Here is an 18,283-nt window from a genome sequence, read left to right on the forward strand (position 1 = left end):
GTGTGGACTTATATCCAATTTGGCTTTAGGACAATTCTTTTTGTGTTTTTTCATTTAAGACAAATTAAATGAAGATAATAATACCAAAGAATTTGTGTTTGCAATCATTTTCAGGAAGAAACTGAGTATTATCTGACAGAATTGCAGGGGTGTCAATACTTTTGGCCAAGACTGTATATATATATATACTGACTATAGCACAAGTTATTACAGCCCCCTGAGGATGACCACGTGAAACGCGCGTTGGGGCTGCGTTATCTGACGGCACAGTGGACTTATTGTGGTATGACCCCTTTATTTTCTTTCTTTATATATTGACTTTAATCTACTGACTGTTTGACGGTTCTATACTCCTGTTAGCTGTGCTATTTGTGCAGTATACTACATATTTAAGAGTGCACTTGGTGCTATAGTCAATATATATATATAGATATATATACCTTAGTGAATAAAATACATGGCTTGGATATAAAATTTGGTGGTCTTTTTACCAGGTCTCTATACACATAATTCTGTAGCCTCAGATTTTTATATCTGTCTATGTCCTTCTATATATACTGTTTTGTTTATATGATGTCTATATGATGTAATTTTTACAAAAATATTTTAAAATAATTGAATTAATAAAAATACTTCATTTTTATATAACAATGGATTTAGTGCTCCTTTTTTCTTTGGTGTTTTCAATTATTGCTACAGGAGTATACAGTGGGGCAAAAAAGTATTTAGTCAGTCAGCAATAGTGCAAGTTCCACCACTTAAAAAGATGAGAGGCGTCTGTAATTTACATCATAGGTAGACCTCAACTATGGGAGACAAACTGAGAAAAAAAAATCTAGAAAATCACATTGTCTGTTTTTTTTTCATTTTATTTGCATATTATGGTGGAAAATAAGTATTTGGTCAGAAACAAGCAATCAAGATTTCTGGCTCTCACAGACCTGTAACTTCTTCTTTAAAAGTCTCCTCTTTCCTCCACTCATTACCTGTAGTAATGGCACCTGTTTAAACTTGTTATCAGTATAAAAAGACACCTGTGCACACCCTCAAACAGTCTGACTCCAAACTCCACTATGGTGAAGACCAAAGAGCTGTCAAAGGACACCAGAAACAAAATTGTAGCCCTGCACCACGCTGGGAAGACTGAATCTGCAATAGCCAACCAGCTTGGAGTGAAGAAATCAACTGTGGGAGCAATAATTAGAAAATGGAAGACATACAAGACCACTGATAATCTCCCTCGATCTGGTGCTCCATGCAAAATCCCACCCCGTGGGGTCAGAATGATCACAAGAACGGTGAGCAAAAACCCCAGAACCACGCGGGGGGGACCTAGTGAATGAACTGCAGAGAGCTGGGACCAATGTAACAAGGCCTACCATAAGTAACACACTACGCCACCATGGACTCAGATCCTGCAGTGCCAGACGTGTCCCACTGCTTAAGCCTGTACATGTCCGGGCCCGTCTGAAGTTTGCTAGAGAGCTTTTGGATGATCCAGAGGAGTTTTGGGAGAATGTCCTATGGTCTGATGAAACCAAACTGGAACTGTTTGGTAGAAACACAACTTGTCGTGTTTGGAGGAAAAAGAATACTGAGTTGCATCCATCAAACACCATACCTACTGTAAAGCATGGTGGTGGAAACATCATGCTTTGGGGCTGTTTCTCTGCAAAGGGGCCAGGACGACTGATCCGGGTACATGAAAGAATGAATGGGGCCATGTATCTTGAGATTTTGAGTGCAAACCTTCTTCCATCAGCAAGGGCATTGAATATGAAACGTGGCTGGGTCTTTCAACATGACAATGATCCAAAGCACACCGCCAGGGCAACGAAGGAGTGGCTTCGTAAGAAGCATTTCAAGGTCCTGGAGTGGCCTAGCCAGTCTCCAGATCTCAACCCTATAGAAAACCTTTGGAGGGAGTTGAAAGTCCGTGTTGCCAAGCGAAAAGCCAAAAACATCACTGCTCTAGAGGAGATCTGCATGGAGGAATGGGCCAACATACCAACAACAGTGTGTGGCAACCTTGTGAAGACTTACAGAAAACGTTTGACCTCTGTCATTGCCAACAAAGGATATATCACAAAGTATTGAGATGAAATTTTGTTTCTGACCAAATACTTATTTTCCACCATAATATGCAAATAAAATGAAAAAAAAACAGACAATGTGATTTTCTGGATTTTTTTTTCTCAGTTTGTCTCCCATAGTTGAGGTCTACCTATGATGTAAATTACAGACGCCTCTCATCTTTTTAAGTGGTGGAACTTGCACTATTGCTGACTGACTAAATACTTTTTTGCCCCACTGTACCTGTTACCTATTTGCTAGTATTGTGGCATTGGTATTTTTAATTCCTGTTTTTTTTGTATACAGAAGTTTATACCGTAGAGCCGTAAAAATAAAAAATCATATTTTTTCACAAAAGTGATCTTTTCGCCCCCAATTTTTTATTTTCCCAAGAGTAACAGGAGAAATTGGGCCCCAAAAGTTGTTGTGCAACTTATGCTGATACCCCATATGTGCGGGTAATCCACTGTTTGGGCGCATGGCAGAGCTTGGAAGGGAAGGAGCGCAGTTTGACTTTTCAATGTTAAATTGGCTGGAATTGAGATCAGATGCCATGTCACGTTTGGAGAGCCCCTGATGTGCCCAAACAGTGGGAAACCCCCAGCAGGCCGTTATGGACGCGGGAATACCAAATATGTGTACTTTTATTTTTTTTTTATTTACATAAATAAATGGATTTATTGGAACAAAAAAAATTTTCTTTATTTGGGGATTTAAAAAAAAAATTTTTTTACACATTCAAATTTTTTTTTTTACTTTATAACATTGTCCCAGGTTGGGACATCACTATATCATGTCAGATCGCTGATCTGACACTTTGCATAGCACAGTGTCTGATCAGCAATCTGACAGGTAGTGAAGGAGGCTTGCCGGTCACCTCCCTGCAGGACCCGGAAGGACTCCGCTGCCATGTTGGAGCCAGGGATCTCCATGGAGACCACCGAAACAACGCGACCACCGGAATATACTGTGGGCCATCATCCCATATTTTATATAGTGATAAAGTAGTTCTACATGCCTATTGTTGATGGAGGATCATGTGCAATACTTGTTTTTAGTCTCCCATGACGCTGATCTCAGAGATAGGATTTTTCTATATTGGTAGAATGCAATCCAAATTCATTAGGTGCTCCGGCGTGGAAAGCATGCTTCTGGATATGCGCATTTCAAAGAAAACATGACACTCAACTTTGGATGATTTCTTGTATTTTAATGCAGTCATAAATAAAATAATACGTTTCAGCCTAATTTGGCCTTCATCAGTTACTACAAAATAAAGAAAAATCATAATAAACTGTTACAAAAGCAGAATCCATTAAGCTGAATCAAAGATAAGAAAAGTCAACGAAAGTATATACAATAGCCAAAATAGTGTGTTTGGGATTAAACAATATAGAAGTGAAATCCATATAAACATTGCTCAAAAAATTGGATATTCAAATAGCTACATATGACTGAATGGTATATGCAATAAAGACACCCTATTAGAGAGGAGAGCGCAAGGGAGGAGGAATTATAACCTACCAGACTGCTTTGGATATGTGTGGTCTCGTCCGATAAGTGAGTCGGAGGTGGTAATAGATCTATAAACAAGGTGGTAAAATATAGTGACTAATACACCTATCAAGGCCGTGATGAAAAAACAGCATATACAAGTATAGATATATAAGCATGGCCTACCGCTTTAAATGGGCACAGTGCAATGGGACTATCAGTGTCCAAAGATCTCTTCTACCTGTGTGGCAGAGAACATAAAGGAGAGATCGTGGCATATGAGGCAAAAAAGAGAAGAGCGGGTCCCAAAGGAGAGTGTGGCTCACCTGAAAGAAGAGACCGTGTGCATATGCGTCCTGCAGCGACGTGGTATCCCCCGCTCGTCAGCTGTGCAGAAAAGCATGGCATCTCGGAAGAAAAAAGGAAGGGGCGGGACTATCTTGGAAGAACAGCCTATCAGTGTCTAGCGGAAGTGAACGTGTGATGAACGTGCGTTCCAATTGCGTTCCAGCAGCCATTTTAATTATGCGTGTCACGGTGCCAGTTTGCGTTCCAAACAGCAGGAAGTATGGTAGTGGCTTTTGAAGAGACAAGGATCCAGGAGGTAATTAGGTAATCAATACAAACGACTCTGCAAAATGGATACAAGAGTATTAGTGACAATGAATATTATACAGATATATTAAATTTCACAAGACTATTATAAATGACGATGGAATAGTGATAATAATAAACAGAGGCAATAATCAACAAGGTGGCATGTTTTTTTTTTTTTTAAAAAAAAGAAGAATTTTAACACCAAACACTATGGAAAATAATATATAGCACCTGTAGATAGAGAGATAAGGTGTCAAATTAAAGAAAAGATGGCAAAGTCATATTCTTTATTGAGACCCTGTTTTGAACAGCTGACATGTGCCCATAATAGCCACAGGTGGAATCACGATTCATCCGTGGCTATTAACCAGTTAAATGCCGCTGTCAAACTCTGACAGTGGCATTTAACGCGCGCTTCTGCCCATCGGGACGGAAATCCGCCCACCGGTGACCAACGTCACGTGATTGTGGGTCACCAGTTCATTGGCATGACAACCAAAGGTCTCCAACCTCTATGGTTGTCACTGCCAGCTTGCTATGAGCACCACCCAGAGGTCAGCGCTCATAGCAAGTGAGTAATTCTGCTACATAGAGGCGATCTGATCATCGCCTCTATGTAGCAGTGCTGATTGGGTTATGGCAGCTTCTAGTCTTCCATGGAGACTATTGAAGCATGCCAAAAGTAAAAAAAAAAATGTTTTTAAAAATATAAAAAAAGTGAAAAAATATAAAAGTTCACATCACCCCCCTTTTGCCCCATTCAAAACAAAACAATAAAAAAAATCAAACATACACATATTTTGCATCGCCAAGTTCAGAATCGCCCGATCTATCAATACAAAAAAAGGATTTACCTGATCGCTAAACACATAGCGAGAAAAAAAGTCAAAAAGCCAGAATTACCTTTTTTGGCCATTAAAATGCAATAATGGGCGATCAAAAGAACGTATCTGCACCAAAATGGTATCATTAAAAACGTCAGCTTGGCATGCAAAAATTAAGCCGAAAAGAAGAGAAATAATTCAGCTCACCCCTTGTTGTTCATCTTGAACCTTCGCTAATCCGAGCACAGACACATCCCTGCCAAGATCGTATTTGGAATACTTCAATGGAGAAAAGTCCAGCTCCAAGGATAAAATCCAAATATTTTATTTATGCAATTTAAAAATTTACATAGCTGCTGTGATCATTTGATCGGCATGTCTTATATTAGACTACCGCATGGGGATTGTCCAGAGAGGCTCTGTACGTGTTTCGAGCATTGCCTGCTCTTAGGCTCAGAGTGACCTCAAAGGATTAAAGGCCCTTTTACATTTAGCGATGCACCAGCGATCCAACCAGCGATCCGACCCGGCCAGGATCGCTGGTGCATCGCTAAATGATCGCTAGTGAGCTTTCATACAGAAAGATCTCACAGCGATGCAGCAGCGACGCAGCGCACGATACTTACCATTCACACGCAGCGATCCAGACGTCCTCCCGCCCGCCTCCACGCGTCGCTGGACGTCACAGCAGGAAGTCTCAGCAGGAAGCGCCCGACGAGAAATGGAGCCGGACATTCTCGCGCGATCAGCGATGGACAGCAGGGGAGCCGGTCGCTGGTAAGTATCACACATAGCGATATCGCTAGCAATATCGCTATAACGTCACAAAACCGGTGACGTTTTAGCGATATTGCTAGCGATATTGCTTAGTGTAAAACCCCCTTAACTGAGCAACATATCAAGTTAATACCCAGGTGAATGACATTAATTAATTAAAATACAAACATGCAAAAAAATATACAAAAAATATACAAAAAACAAGGCATGATTACAAAAAATGAAATGACAAATACAATAGATATGAAAGTAAAAAAACAAAGTGAGTAAAATTATATATACAAAATCAATAGTGAAGCATGAACTCTCTTCTCAAATTTAGAGGAGCTAGAGGCACCCGCGTGTCGGGTAGGTATATCCATAATGCTTCTCTATCACGTAGAAGTTTTTCTCTGTCTCCACCACGAATATTCCTTTTCATTCGTTCTACTGCATAGATTTTCATATAAATCCCTATTATGAACAGAAATAAAGTGTTTCGATAATTAGACACATTTCGATTAGTAGCTTGCACAATATCAGATAGACGTTCTCGTATTCTGTCTTTTAGTTTTCGGATGGTAGAGCCCACATATGTTAAATTACATTTTGTACACTCGGCAATATAAATTACATAATTCGAATTACAATTTAAAAATTCTTTAATTTTATAGTCTTTATTGTTAGCCGAGTCAGAAAAAAATAAGGTTTTGGATAAAAAAAAAAAAACACGTTTTGCATGGTATTTGACCACATTTATGATAACCTGTTGTGGATATCCAAGTGTTTTTTATAGAATTATTTTTTGAGCAATATTGACTCGGTGATAAATTGTTGCCTAAAGTCAATGCTCTTCTAGAGACAGTTCTTACACCATCCTTTAATAATTCATCCATAACATTATCATTTCGAAGCAAATGCAAATTCTTATTAATTATATTGCGAATCTGTTTAAAATAGGGACTATAAATAAGTACCAAAGTAGGACGATCCTTATTTGGTTGTACAAAAACATTCGGTTTAATGAGGTTTTCTCTAGTTTTACCATTAATAATATGGGCAGCTCTGTTGATCATCCAATTCGGATAACCGAGTATATTCAAGTGTTTTTTTATGGAGGAAAACTCATTCTGAAAAGTAGACGCTTCACTACAATTTCTTTTTGCTCGAGTTAATTCACCCACTGGGATTGCCTTAGGCTGGTTTCAGACTAGCCCCCTGCCCCCCCCCCCGTCCGGTCATTTCCTCCTACTATCGCACACGGCTGCATGCGATCTGCGCACCCTATCTTTAGCATAGGGTGTGCAGACAGTGCGCTGGCCGTGCGCTAGTAGGATTTGTGCATGCGCTGCACACTTTTGAAGGTGCACCGGTGTGCGCCGAATGCACCATGTTGCATTTTGGTGCGCTCGGCGCACCTTCAAAAGTGCGCAGCGCATGCAGAAATCCTACTAGCGCACGGTCTGCGCACCCTATGCTAAAGATAGGGTGCGCAGATCGCATGCAGCCGTGTGCGATAGTAGGAGGAAATGACCGGACGGGGCAGGGCTTAGCGGCGCTAGTCTGAAACCAGCCTTAATTGTGTGAGCTGGGTGAAAACTATGAGTGTGCAGAATTGTATTGCCTGCGGTTTCTTTTCGGTAGATAGAAGTGGAGATATACTGATGAGGTTTGCCAATCAAAAAAATATCCAAAAAACAAATACTATAGGAATTGGAGGAATGTGTAAAATTCAAATTGAATTGATTCAAATTAATATAACCAATAAAGAGAGGAATAATACCTACATCTCCTTTCCAAATTAGTAATAAATCATCAATATATCTTGAATACCATTCAATTTGATCTAAAAACGGATTATTGGCATTAAAGATAAAAAGTTCCTCCCACCTACGCCATCACTAAGTTTGCAACAGATGGGGAGAACTTCGCCCCCATTGAGAGACCACTATTCTGTAGGAAGAATTTTTTTATCAAAAAGAAAATAGTTGTGAGATAATAAAAAATACAAAACCGCAACAATGTAATTCTGTAAATCTATGCAGTAAGAACTATACTTTTGAAAGTGAAACCGTACCGCTGAGATCGCAACATTATTGGGAATGCTGGTGTATAAAAGATATCACATCACATGTGATCCATGTCCAATTAGGATCCCATGTCACATTAGGAAACATATTGAGAACGTCTTTAGTATGTCTAGTGTCTAGTTTATCAAAACACTTTATTTCCGTTCATAATAGGGATTTATCTTGTTTGAAAATCTATGCAGTAGAACGAATTAAAAGGAATATTTGTGGTGGAGACACTATTGATTTTGTATATATAATTTTACTCACTTTTAACAAACTTTGGATTTTTTTTCAACACATAAGCAAAAAAAAGAACCTAGACATGTTTGGTGTCTATGAACTCATAATAACCTGGAGAATCATAATGGCAGGTCAGTTTTAGCATTTAGTGAACCTAGTAAAAAAGCCACGAAAAAAAAAGTGCAGGATTGCACTGTTTTTGCAATTTCACCACACTTTTCTTTCTTATGATACCATATTTGAGGGAATGACTAAATATGAATTATACTAATTTAAGTGGTGATTTGCCACTTTCTATATAAAAAAAGGATTCCTTTTGTTATCTGAGGCAGCACACCTGTGTCCCGTTTGTTTGCGAACTGCACATAGCACTTTGGTGTACCTGCTATTAAATTTGTAATTTATTCAGTAAAATATTTACATATTGTGGTGTAGTAACCACTGTGTCCGCTAAGGGGCGCTGTATGGATGTTCCAAGAGAGAAGATGACTGGCAGAATATGGAAGGACCGTTATGTATCTCAAGGTGGGTGGCCTTGAGATGGAGACTTATGTGTTCAGCAATGATATTGCTGAGGTGTTGTTTCAATGTGTAAGGGAGAAGTCTCCAGGTAACTAGAGAGATGGGCTGGCCTGGTTACCTACAAACCCACCCAGGGGGAGTGTTTAAAGCACTGTTGGAAAGAGTATGTAAATGCCTGAAGGACCTGTGATGAGGTCATAGTCATGTGACCCGGTGGGCGTGGCTATGGACCATAAAATGTGGCCAGGGTAGGTCACATGGGGTGAATGCAGGGACCTGGTTGGTCCTGTGTGAAAGGTCCCTGTGGGAGAAGTATCTCCTAGCTAACAGCCTGTGGAGTGGCTGTGTGTCATGGCTGCCAGCGTCTGAGAGTCCCAGAGGAGAGAGTGGAAGTCTGCAGCGTGGAGAAACAACCATGAGGAAACCCTGACGTGGGTGAGATAATGATGAGGCTGAAGAGCCTGTGTATGCCAACCTGTGTGACCGCAGGGAGGACAGAGAGAAGCTCTGTCAAAGGACGCTATGCTGATGTGAACTGCATGTTACTTGCTTTGGTTTATGCTGCACAATAAACCGCTTGGACTCTACTGGTTTATTGAAAACCTGTGCTGGATCTGATTTTGTGGCTGCCAAGCGAGTGATCCCCTATCTGAATGACAGTGCTACCTCACAATATTTTGATTATTTTGGACTTGATGATCACTTTTTCTGCTTGGTTGTTGTTCTTGTGTAATATAGCGATCAGTCCTCTATTTTGTCCATTATTTGGGGTATCAATATGTGATTCCATGTGATACGATATTTGACTTTTAATATGAATAATGATACCTTGTTGTTTGCTGAGTTTTTTTCTCAGGGACTGTTAGGGAGCAGGCACAGGGAGTTCAAGCGCCACGGCAGCCAGGACCAGAAGATTGCCAGTCAATGTAGAGCAGCCGGGGATCCTGGAGAGGGGTCCGGAATAACCAGAGTCCGGAGGGAGGAGCTAGTAGGGTGCAGGATTGTGGAGGGAGACGGGAGGCCTGAAGGAGACGGGGCTGGAGCAGGAGCTGAAAGGCAAAGGACAAACAGCAGTTAGCAGGAGCCAGAGACAAGAAAACAACGGGAACCAGGGGTAGCAAGCGGGAGCAAGCAAGGCTAGCGGTAGCAAGTAGGGCCTGGACACCAAGAAAGCTAACTCAATAGTCAGGCGCCTCCACTGGGGGAGGGCGGCCTGAAATACCTGGTGGCTGCCTCTGATAGCTCAGAGGGGGCTTCTGGGTCAGGGCACGTCAGAGGGCACAGGAGCTGCAGGGACGAGTGGCCTGTGGCGCATGCGCAGAGGCACAGTGTGCGCGGCCGACAGCAGAGGAGAAGGAGAGGAGGAGCGCGCCGGGAAGCCGCCTGCCAGAAAGCAGGAGGACAGGAGGCGCGCGCCGGGGCGGACAGCGGGACTGGCCCAGGGTGAACGGGGGTGCGAGGAGAGCCCCCACCAGAAGAACCCGGACCGATGGCAGTGAGTATCGGACCGGGGTGGGACCAGCAGTGGGGCCAGGGGCAGCGCTGACAGTACCCCCTCTTTTACACCCTCCCCAACCATGCTTAGATAAGAACCTTCTAAGAATGCGTGGGGCATTGATATTCTCCTGCGGCTCCCATGATCTCTCCTCGGGACCTAAACCTTTCCAATCGATTAGAAAAAAGGTTTTACCCCTGACCTTTTTTGAGGCCAAAATGTCCTTCACCTCGAAGACATCATCAGAACCGACTGGTAGAGGAGAAGAGCTTGGGGCAGGATGGAACCGATTCAAGACAACTGGCTTAAGAAGAGAGACGTGGAAGGTGTTGGTGTTAGGGCTGGCGGAACGCACCAGATTCTAAAATAGTAGAGAGTGCGTTCGCAGCCCGGGGTCCACCGTGCAGAGGTGTTACACTGCTGCTAGGTAATGGCGGAAGGGAAGAGCGGCGTGAAAACAGTCACACGTGGGTTACGTCACCCAGTGTGAACAGGAGCGGATTCTGTTACTTCACAGAACCGCACAGCCGCTTGAAAGTGAATGCCGGAGCCTGTTTAGCTCACAGAGCCCGGCCACAGAGCGCACAGCAAACAGCCACAGAACTCCACCCCAAGGCACGGGGTTAGAGTCCTTCTAGGCCACTGAGTGCACGGCGTCGCTGCCACGAATGCCGCTATAGACGCTGGCTAAGGAGTGCGGAGCACTTGCTCTGCCCTACCTATGCTTAAGCCTAGGCGCTAGCAGGCTAGGCTGCACAACACATACGTACCAAGGGTAGGGGTTTCATAATGAGTCAGTCACCAGAGACACTCATACGTGCATCCATCACTCACTCCTTATAGTCAGAAAATACATGGCTATCCTAGCGCATGGCTGAGCGGCCATGCAAACATTTTATAGCCACGAGCGTCCAGGATCTTCCTGGCTTCTCGGATGGGCCAATCCGAACATGAGCAGGACCTGAGCACGTGACCTTCGATCTCCAATGGGAGATCACACCACGGGCATGCTCAGTAGCCCGACATGAGGACTTAGTCCCTGGAGAATCTCGTTGCTGAGCAGCATGCATTGCCATAGCTGTGCCAGAGGAGCTGGTCTGGGCAGAGCGCCGGGACCGATGAGTTTGCTGATCAAGCTCCTCTGCAGCTGGAGAGGAATGGGAGACCGCCGGAAGTACGGCTCGGGATTCTCGCTGTGCAGCGACAGAAATCCGACGCCTAACATTACCCCCCCCTAGGGCCCCCTCCTCTCTGAGCCTCACTCCGCAATGAGAAGAGGAGCTTGGATGGTCTCCACTGGCTCCCAGGTCCGAGCCTCTGGACCATGACCCTTCCAATCCACCAAGTAAAACTTTTTGCCCGGCATCACCTTGCATCCCACGATGGCATTGACCTCAAACTCGTCAGACAACAGGTCTGATGTCCTGGCAGATGGCTCAGAAAACCGGGACATGTGAACCGGCTTAAGGAGAGACACATGAAACGTGTCCAAGATAGCCAAATGTGGTGGAAGAGCCAGACGGTAGACCACAGGCTTAACCTGCTCGAGGACCTTTAAAGGGCCAATATAGCGCAGTGCGAACTTAGCAGATTCCACCCGCAGCCTGATGTTTCGAACAGAGAGCCACACTAAGTCGCCAGGAGCGAAGGTCAGAGCAGAGCGCCGGCGAGAATCAGCGGAGGACCTCATTTTCTCCTTGGAGGCCCGGATAGCATCCTGCGTGTGATCCCAAATGTCACGTGCCTCCACCGCCCAGTCTGCCACCCTAGAGTCGGAGGACGAGACGGGCATGGGCACGGGGACACGCGGATGCTGACCATAATTTAAGAGGAATGGGGTCTGACCGGTGGAGTCGGCCACAGCGTTGTTTAAGGCGAACTCCGCCCATGGCAGCAAGTATGCCCAATCATTCTGCCTGGCCGAGACAAAATGTCGCAAATATGTCACCAGGGTCAGGTTGGCTCTCTCAACCAACCCATTCGTCTCGGGATGATAGGCCGAGGAGAGATTTAGCTCAATGCTGAGTAGAGAACAGAGCTCTCTCCAGAACTGAGACGCAAACTGAGGACCCTGGTCGCTGACAATTTTATCCGGCATGCCGTGCAGGTGGAAAACATGTTTAATAAACAACACTGCCAGACCCCGTGCCGATGGTAGCCGAGAGAGTGGTACCAGATGCACCATCTTGGAGAAATGATCGGTGACCACCCAAATGACAGTGCTGCCGCTGGACTTGGGCAGACCCACCACAAAGTCCATACCATCTCCCAGGGCCTGTCCGCAACCGGCAGAGGATAGAGTAACCCAGCGGGCCGCTGCCGAGAGGACCGATTCTGGGCGCAAGAGACGCAGGCCTGAATATAGTCCCTGATGTCACGGGCCATATGCGGCCACCAGTACGTCCTCGCCTGGAGTTCAGAGGTCCGTTTGATCCCAAATGGCCACCCACCCTGGACGAATGGGCCCAAGAGAGGACCTCTGGTCGCAGATGGGCAGGAACTAAAGTCTTGCCCGGAGGTACAGACTCGAGAGCAACCGGAGCCACAATCCTCAGGCTCTCTGATGGGACTATCAACCGAGGCTCCTCCTCCGATGACACCACAGAGCGGGAAAGAGCATCGGCCCGAACGTTTTTTCCTCGGAGAGAAAATGCAGCGTGAAATGGAATCGGGAGAAGAACAAGGACCATCTGGCCTGGCGAGAATTCAGCCGCTGGGCTGTCTGTAAATAGACCAAATTTTTGTGGTCAGTGAACACCTGGAATGGGTGGCGAGCCCCCTCCAGGAGGTGTCTCCACTCTGAGAAGGCCAGCTTCATTGCTAGCAACTCCCTGTCCCCGATGGAATAATTCCTCTCCGCCGGTGTGAAGGTCTTAGAGAAGAAGCATGGGTGCTTCCGAGCTTGCGAGTCCTTCTGAAAAAGGACCGCTCCACCTCCAGGATGAAGGGCTTATCTACATCAGGGCGATGTAGAATGGGAGCGCTAGTGAAGTGGGACTTAATGGAGGCGAAGGCCTTGGAGACAGTCTCCGACCACAGTTTGGGATTTGCACCCTTCTTGGTGAGGGCAACCAAGGGCACGACCAAAGTTGAGAAATGGGGAATGAATTGGTGATAGTAATTTATGAACCCCATAAAGCGCTGCACCACTTTGAGAGAATGGGGTTCCTGCCAATCCATCACTGCCCGTAGCTTGGCAGGATCCATGGCCAAACCCTGGGCTGAGATGATGTAGCCCAGGAGAGGCAAGGACTCCTGCTCAAACACACATTTCTCCAATTTTGCATAAAGAGAGTTGGCCCGCAGGAGATCGAAAACTTTGCGAACATCTCTCCGGTGGGAGTCAATATCTGGAAAGTAAATGAGAATATCATCCAGATAGACTACTACCGAGGTGGTAAGCATATCCTGGAAGATGTCGTTCACAAAGTCTTGGAAGACGGCTGGCGCGTTACGTAGCCCGAAGGGTATCACTAGGTATTCATAGTTCCCGTCTCTGGTGTTAAAAGCCGTCTTCCATTCGTCCCCCTCATGGATGCGAATCAGGTTATAGGCTCCCCGCAGATCGAGCTTAGTAAACACTCTCGCTCCCCGTAGCCTATCAAACAGTTCCGATATCAGGGGCAAAAGATACTTGTTCTTAACGGTTATAGCGTTAAGACCCCTGTAATCGATGCATGGACGTAATTCTCCATTCTTCTTTTGGACAAAGAAGAATCCCGCACCCGCCGGAGACACCGACTTCCTAATGAATCCTCTTGCCAGAGTCTCCCTGATATACTGAGACATGGCCTCTGTCTCTGGGAGAGATAGTGGATATACTCAACACCGGGGAGGCTCAGCACCGGGCAAGAGGTCAATAGGACAGTCGTATGGACGGTGCGGTGGAAGGGTCTCTGCCGCCTTCTTGAAGAATACGTCTGCATATTGACTTGGGAAGCGAGGAGAGATCTGCAGGAACCTCAGAAGTGGCGACCTGTACGCTGTCCCTCAGACACCTACCTTCGCAGGCCTTGCTCCAACTGAGGATTTTTCCCGAAGACCACTCTATATGGGGGGAGTGAGATCGCAACCAGGGAAACCCTAGGAGGACCTGGTCGATCCCTTCGAGCATAACAAGGAGAGACAGCATCTCCTGATGAGAAGGAGACAAAGAGAGTCTCAGTGGAGCCGTCTGGTGGGTGATTTGGGATGGGAGTGTCGCCCCATTCACCACTCTGATGGTGACTGGTTGAGGTAGCAAAACCAGGGGGACTGCGTGTTGTTGAGCGAAGGCAGATGACATGAAATTGCCCTCCGCCCCTGAGTCCACACAAACCTTCACCATCAGAGTGGAGGAATTAAATTCTAATGCCCCTTTAAACAGGAGCTTGGAGGAGAAAGTCACAGTGTCTAGTAGGCCCCCCTGATAACCACTAGACATGAGCGTTTCCCGAGCGCTGTGGGCACTGGTTAGCAAGATGTCCAGTCTGCCAACAGCGGAAGCAGGCTGGAGGTACCCGCGCAGACCGGGTCCTGGACCCCGTGCGGGACACCTCCATGGCCTCTGGAGGCTGACCGGAAGGTTCCAGAGGTCTCGTGAAATTTGGTGCCAACTTATAACGTTGGCGGGACCGGGAATGCTCTAGCCCTCGCTCCGTGAAGCGAATGTCTATTCGGGTAGCGACCATTATGAGCTCCTCTAAAGTGGTGGGCACCTCCCTGGTGGCCAGGGCATCTTTGATGTGATCAGCCAGGCCTCTCCAGAATATGGGTATGAGAACCTTATCTGGCCACTCCAACTACGAGACCAGAGTTCTGAAGAGGATGGCATACTGGCTAACCAACGACGCACCCTGGGTCAGAGAGCCAGCAACTGAAGTGCGGTGTCGTGCGTGACCCGAGGACCTAGGAACACCTGCTTCAGAGTGACAAGAAAATGGGTGGCACTCTGTACCAGGGGATCCCCGCGCTCCCACAGCGGGGTGGCCCACTCCAGGGCCCTGCCCAACAGGTCGGAGATGATAAACCCCACCTTGGCCTGCTCGGAGGGAAATCGTGTGGCCAGCAACTCCAGGTGAATGGAGCACTGACTCACGAAACCCCTGCATGAAGCACTATCGCCTGAGAACTTCTCGGGCAGCGGGAGGCGGGACAAGGTCGGGGCAGGACTGGCCGTGGAGACACGGGCGACAGACTCTGTAGCTGCTTGGACAGCGACCGAAGTAACATCCGCAGCTGAGGTGGAACGCTCTAGCGCTGCCAACCTACCCTCCAGCTGCTGGATGTATCTATGCAGTCGCTGTTCATCCGCCACTGCTAGCCAGACTCTGGCGCTAGGATAATGTTAGGGCTGGCGGGACGCACCAGATTATAAAATAGTAGAGAGTGCGTTCGCAGCCCGGGGTCCACCGTGCAGAGGTGGTACACTGCTGCTAGCTAATGGCAGAAGGGAAGAGCGGCGTGAAAACAGTCACACGTGGGTTACGTCACCCAGTGTGAACAGGAGCGGATTCTGTTACTTCACAGAACCGCACAGCCGCTTGAAAGTGAATGCCGGAGCCTGTTTAGCTCACAGAGCCCGGCCACAGAGCGCACAGCAAACAGCCACAGAACTCCACCCCAAGGCACGGGGTTAGAGTTCTTCTAGGCCACTGAGCGTGCGGCGTCGCTGCCACGACCGCCGCTATAGACGCTGGCTAAGGAGTGCGGAGCACTTGATCTGAGTCATGCCGAGTCACTGATAGTGACTAATATCGGACTAAACTCTGCCCTACCTACGCCTAAGCCTGGGCGCTAGCAGGCTAGGCTGCACAACACATGCGTACCAAGGGTAGGGGTTTCATAATGAGTCAGTCACCAGAGACATTCATACGTGCATCCATCACTCACTCCTTATAGTCAGAAAATACTGGCTATCCTAGCACATGGCCGAGAGGCCATGCAAACCTTTTATAGCCGCGAGAGTCCGGGACCTTCCTGGCTTCTCGGATGGGCCAATCCGAACACGAGCAGGACCTGAGCACGTGACCTTCGATCTCCAATGGGAGATCACACCACGGGCATGCTCAGTGGCCCGACATGAGGACTTAGTCCCTGGAGAATCTCGCTGCTGAGCAGCATGCATTTCTATAGCTGTGCCAGAGGTGGCAGCAGCAAGCAAACCCACGGTGCTGGTCTGGGCAGAGCGCTTGGACTGACGAGTTTGTTGAGCAAGCTCCTCGGCGGCTGGAGAAAAATGGGAGACTGCCGGAAGTAAGGCTCTGGATTCTCGCTGTGCAGCGACCTAAATCCGACGCCTAACAGTTGGGGTCACGGAGCGAGGCGGGTAACTCCAACTTGTAGGCCACGTTGTTAATGCGCTTGAGAGTCTTGAAAGGCCCAATGTAGCGAGGTCCCAGTTTGTAGGAGGGAAGCTTCAACCTGATGTACTTAGCCGAAAGCCATACTCGTTGCCCTGGGTGGTAAGTTGGAGAATCCAAATGCCTTTTGTCAGCGTGTCTCTTCATGTGCTCTCCAGACCTTTTGAAAGCCTCCTTAGTCTCAGACCAGATCTTGGAGAACTCTAGAGTCAAGGAATCCGCTGCAGGCACAGCGGAAGTAGCGGATATAGGTAAAGGAATACCACGGTGCATCCCAAATACCACTAAAAAAGGAGACTTGGCTGAGGACTCGCTGGAATGATTATTGTAGGGGAATTCTGCCCAGGGAAGAAGATGGACCCAATTATCTTGATGAGCATTGGAAAACAGACGTAGATATGACGCCAGCACCTGGTTAACGCGTTCCACTTGACCGTTGGACTGAGGATGACATGCTGAGGAAAAGTCTAATTTCACCTCCAGAAGTCTACATAAGGCTCTCCAAAAACGAGACTTGAATTGTACACCCCGGTCTGAGATAATATGTTGTGTGAAGGCGGAAGATGAGCTGGATAAAAATCTTCGCCAACTCAGGAGCGGAGGGCAGCGCTGGAAGAGGAACGAAGTCGGCCATTTTGGAGAAGCGATCTATCGCAACCAGGATAGTCGTGCATCCGGACGAGCAGGGCAAATCCGTGATGAAATCCAGACCTATATGTTGCCATGGAGTCGAGGGAATCGGCAGGGGAAGCAGAAGTCCAGAGGGTGACCGTCTAGGAACCTTGATCCTGGCACAAGAGGGACAAGAAGTCGTAAAGTCAGTCACATCCTGACGAAGAGAGGGCCACCAATAAAAACAAGCAATAAAATCCAGTGTCTTCTTGACTCCAACATGTCCCGAAACTTTAGAGGAATGTCCCCAATGTAGCATCTCTTTTCGGTCAGACTCTGGAACATAGGTTTTGCCCGAAGGCGGATCAATCAGTCTCACCGGGGCCACAGTGATGATCTTCGCCAGGTCGATAATGTGAGTTGGTGCTTCCACCACATCTGGAGACTGCAGGGACCGGGACAACGCATCTGCCTTGATGTTTTTTGGCCCGGGACAGAAACGCAGTTCAAAATCGAAGTGACCAAAGAAGAGAGACCATCTGGCTTGCCGGGGGTTGAGTCTCTGGGCTGACTGGAGGTATGCCAGGTTTTTATGGTCGGTAAAGATGGTGAACGGGTGGGCCGACCCCTCGAGGAGATAACGCCACTCTTCTAGTGCCAACTTTATGGCTAGCAACTCACCATCCCCGATGGAGTAATTACACTCTGCAGGAGAGGTCTTTGAGAAGAATCCGCATGTAACCAAGCTGCCAGACAGGGACCTCTGAGAGAGCACTGCACCGGCTCCCGTGGAAGAAGCATCTACCTCCAGAATGAACGGTTTGTTAGCCTCGGGACGGCGTAAAACAAGTGCAGCCGCAAAGGCTTGTTTCAAACAAGAAAAGGCTTCTTCGGCCTCCGGGGGCCAGACTGAGGAGTTGACGCCCTTACGAGTGAGGCTGGAAATGGGTTTGATGACAGATGAAAAATGTGGCACAAATTGACGATAGTAATTGGCAAAGCCGAGAAAGCATTGAATCGGCTTGACCCCCAGTTTTTCAGGATCCATTTCCAGTCCAGAATCCAAAACAATGTAGCCCAAGAAGGGCAAGGAAGACTGCTCAAAGAGACATTTTTCAAGCTTTGCATAGAGGCGATTCTCCCGCAGACGCTGCAGCACAAGACGAACACGCTTCCTGTGGGAAGCCAGATCCGGAGAAAAAATGAGGATATCATCTAGATACACCACCACGCAGGAGTACAGCAAGTCTCGGAAGA

At 47.0% G+C, this 18,283-nt stretch overlaps 2 protein-coding genes across 2 annotated transcripts in view; one reads left to right on the forward strand and one right to left on the reverse strand.

Annotated features, from left to right (window-relative positions):
- LOC141047339 (uncharacterized) overlaps window positions 1-18,283 on the reverse strand; it is a 944,519-nt gene that overhangs the window by 686,155 nt on the left and 240,081 nt on the right.
- The window catches only part of LOC141047296 (uncharacterized), a 206,374-nt gene that overhangs the window by 5,682 nt on the left and 182,409 nt on the right, over window positions 1-18,283 (forward strand).

Source organism: Dendrobates tinctorius, unplaced genomic scaffold, assembly GCF_039654945.1.
Source record: "Dendrobates tinctorius isolate UK_male_01 unplaced genomic scaffold, ASM3965494v1 ptg000126l, whole genome shotgun sequence".
Classification (NCBI taxonomy): Eukaryota; Metazoa; Chordata; class Amphibia; order Anura; family Dendrobatidae; genus Dendrobates; species Dendrobates tinctorius.